The sequence below is a fragment of the Camellia sinensis genome, chromosome 13 (assembly GCF_055761805.1).
Source record: "Camellia sinensis isolate YWXY chromosome 13, ASM5576180v1, whole genome shotgun sequence".
In the NCBI taxonomy this organism is placed as follows: Eukaryota; Viridiplantae; Streptophyta; class Magnoliopsida; order Ericales; family Theaceae; genus Camellia; species Camellia sinensis.
The window spans coordinates 79,341,862-79,345,129 of NC_138973.1; the positions used below are offsets into that span (position 1 = coordinate 79,341,862).

Consider the following 3,268-nt stretch of genomic DNA (forward strand, 5'->3'; position numbering starts at 1 on the left):
ACTCCACAAATTAACAGAAAACATGCTTTGGCGAGATTGATATTGATGCTCTTAGTGTCTTTGACAAAAAAAAATTATTAATGAATTGGTTGATGTTATTTCACTAAATTGAGCAAGTTTATAATTTTTTCTCTAAAAGTATGACACTTGTCATTTATGTGGGTATTTTTTATTAAAAAATTATAACAATTATAATCAATTAGATTAAATTAAGACAAATTCAAAAATTTAAAACCAAAATTGAGTTAATTGAATTATAACGATCAAAATGACACAAAGATCAAAATAGAGATACTACTGATATAATTTGTCAAAAATAAATAAATAATGGATAATAAAGATGCAGGGGAGGAGGAAGACACTCCACTCAAATTGCAAAGACTCACTCACTCAACTTCCAAGAATCAAAATTTTTAATCAATGGAGCAAGAGGGTTTTAGCAACTACACCAAGGTTTGTGTTACAGGAGGCTCAGGGTATATTGGTTCTTGGCTTGTCAAGAAGCTATTACAGAAAGGCCATACTGTCCATGCGACACTGAGGAACTTAGGTCTCTCTCTCTCTCTCTCTCTCAGATTGGTTTTTGTGTAGGCGTAGCAAACCTTAAATTTTTATTTTGATGGTTTCATGTTGCAGATGAAAAACCCAAAGTAGAGCTTCTTAGGTCCTTTCCTAATGCAGACACCAGATTAGTACTATTTCAAGCAGATATGTACAATCCCACAGAATTTGAACCAGCAATTAGAGGCTGCCAATATGTTTTTCATGTGGCTACCCCAATGCAGCACGATTCCCAGAGCTCTCAGGTTCTAATTCATGATTTCTCTTGTTGTCTCTAATATGTATAAATTTCAATGATGTTGAAAATTAATTATAATTGAACAGTACAAGGATACATCTGAAGCAGCCATTGCCAGTGCGAGGATCATAGCTAATATTCTTGCGTTAGATCACAAACCGTAAAGCGGCTCATCTACACGGCTATTGTAATGTCATCATCGCCATTGAAAGAAGATGGGTCTGGCTATAAACCTTCCTTCAATGAATCCTCTTGGACTTCTCTAAACCTCTCTTATACTTTCAGCAATGACGTTTTTCTGGTATGCTTGGTTGATAACACTCCAAATCAATCCAAAAAACATATTTTGAGTGATTTTTGTCCCAATTCAAAGTTAATTTTTATTTTATTTTTTCTTGGTATTTATATATTAAATCGAAGACATTAGCAAAGAAAGAAGTGTTGAGCTATAATGAAATTGAAAACAGTTAATTGGAAGTGGTGAGTCTGGCTTGTGCACTAGTGGGAGGAGACATTCTTTTTCCTACTTTCCTGCTGCTTCTAGTTTAGCTGTAATTATATCACAGCTCACTGGCAATCTCTCATGCTATGCCGGCTTAAGATTTCTCCAAGAACTTTTGGGTTCAGTTCCGCTACTACACATTGATGACGTTTGTGAAGCGCACATATTCTGCATGGGAAAAAGGTCGCTAAGAGGTAGATTCTTATGCTCTGCCGTGGATCCAACTATACAAGAGATAGCAAATTACTACCAAGAAAACTATCCCCAACTCAAGATAATACCAGAGTAAGTGACTCTGTCGAACTTCATTGGATGGTGTTTTTTCTTTCTTAAGATTCCCCCCTAGGGTCATGGGAGGACCGAAGAGAGGAAGCAGCTGTGATTCTATGAAGCTGATGGAAATGGGTTTTCAGTACAAATATGATATGAAGAAGATATTGGATGATAGTGTGGATTCTGGTTTCCGACTAGGAGCTCTCCCGCTCAACTAAATCAATTGGTGACCTATATTAATATATAGCTCAAACCCTTGTGTCTGTTCCGTGCATTTTTCCTCTATTTATAAAATTGTCCTAAAAAAAATACATTGAAACCATGAACTCTGACTTTTTGGTTCAATAATATATTCTCACTTAGAATATAATATGTAAAGTGCTGCTTTAATAATTAGGTTAGTATAATAATTGGTATGCTTTAATAATTCTATTTTCTCCTTTAGCTTGTAAGCTTGTAACTCCTCTATATAAAGGAGCTAACCCATAACATTCAATTCATCCATTAATACACAATATATTTCTCTCTCTTTGTCTATATATTATTTTAACAATAAGATTTTTGGAGATGTGCAATTACCCTTTGTATCGCTCCAGAATCTTTTATTTTCACTAATTTGAAGGGAAAATCTGTAATAGACTATTTGATTGTTGCAATAAAGAGATAAGCATTTAAATGCACCAGCCGTGTGCTTTACTATATCTACAGATATTGCTGTGACAAAATGAGCCATTGTTTTGATCAACCAACGTTCATTTCATTATTGTTATGGGCCCTTCTACATTTGTCGTTCATTTTTCAATGTTCTTATTAAGGGCAGTTAGGGCGTAAGTCTACTTTTAAATCTTTTGGGCTATTAAGTTCAGGGTTTAATTGCTTTGGGTTAAAATGATATAATTTGTCTAAAATGACAACTATCTGTTGAAATCAACCTATCTGTCTATCTCTTGAAATCACCTAATTTGTCTATTTGTAGAAATTCACCAAGCCTATTTTTCTATATGTTGAAATTTATTAAACTACCTATCTGTTGAAATGTGACAGATGTCACTCATTTAACATCTTATCTGTTGAAATATCATATATTTCTTTATTTCATCACCACAACTCGTTGCCGTTACAAGCCAGTTATTACCGCCGCCGATTTTTCCGACACGCCTTTATCACCAAATAAGATTTTATCTTAGATATAATGTCTTATACCATTTTTAAATTGGATTTTTTACCAATTTTTTCGCTTGAAAAGGCCTAACCACTGAGGGGTGACCTCTAGGGTTTCATCCTAAGGAGCTAATGCCCCAAAGGTCACCTTTAGGTGGTGCTACACTGTAGAGCTACTTAACAATGTAGCGGTAAGTCACGAACTAACACATAGGTGGGGATTCAAATCCACACTCCTGACACTAGGTACAGTTCGTTCAGGCCTAGAAGATTTATCATACTAATTATATATGATATCACCTAGATAACTAACTCCAAAAAAAATGAAACATGAAATCTCAACATTTATACCTCAAGACCTCACACCTCCTAGTTAATCAATTTTCTCTCTTATTAATTCATAGATTATTATTTCATTATATTTCGAGTAGTTGTAAAATCCAAGGATGATTGTAGTCATCCTTTATATTGACCGATTCCTAGTTTTGGTTTTGGTGTGAAAAGCCAGACCAAACTAGGCTCTTCGACAGACA

At 34.6% G+C, this 3,268-nt stretch overlaps 1 pseudogene across 1 annotated transcript; it reads left to right on the forward strand.

Moving 5' to 3' along the window:
* Positions 1-341: 341 nt before the first annotated feature.
* Positions 342-2,362, forward strand: LOC114258685 (NADPH HC-toxin reductase 1-like; annotated as a pseudogene). Its single transcript, XR_014348031.1, has 4 exons — positions 342-550; positions 637-806; positions 886-1,101; positions 1,203-2,362. The product of XR_014348031.1 is annotated as an NADPH HC-toxin reductase 1-like (transcript).
* Positions 2,363-3,268: the final 906 nt, after the last annotated feature.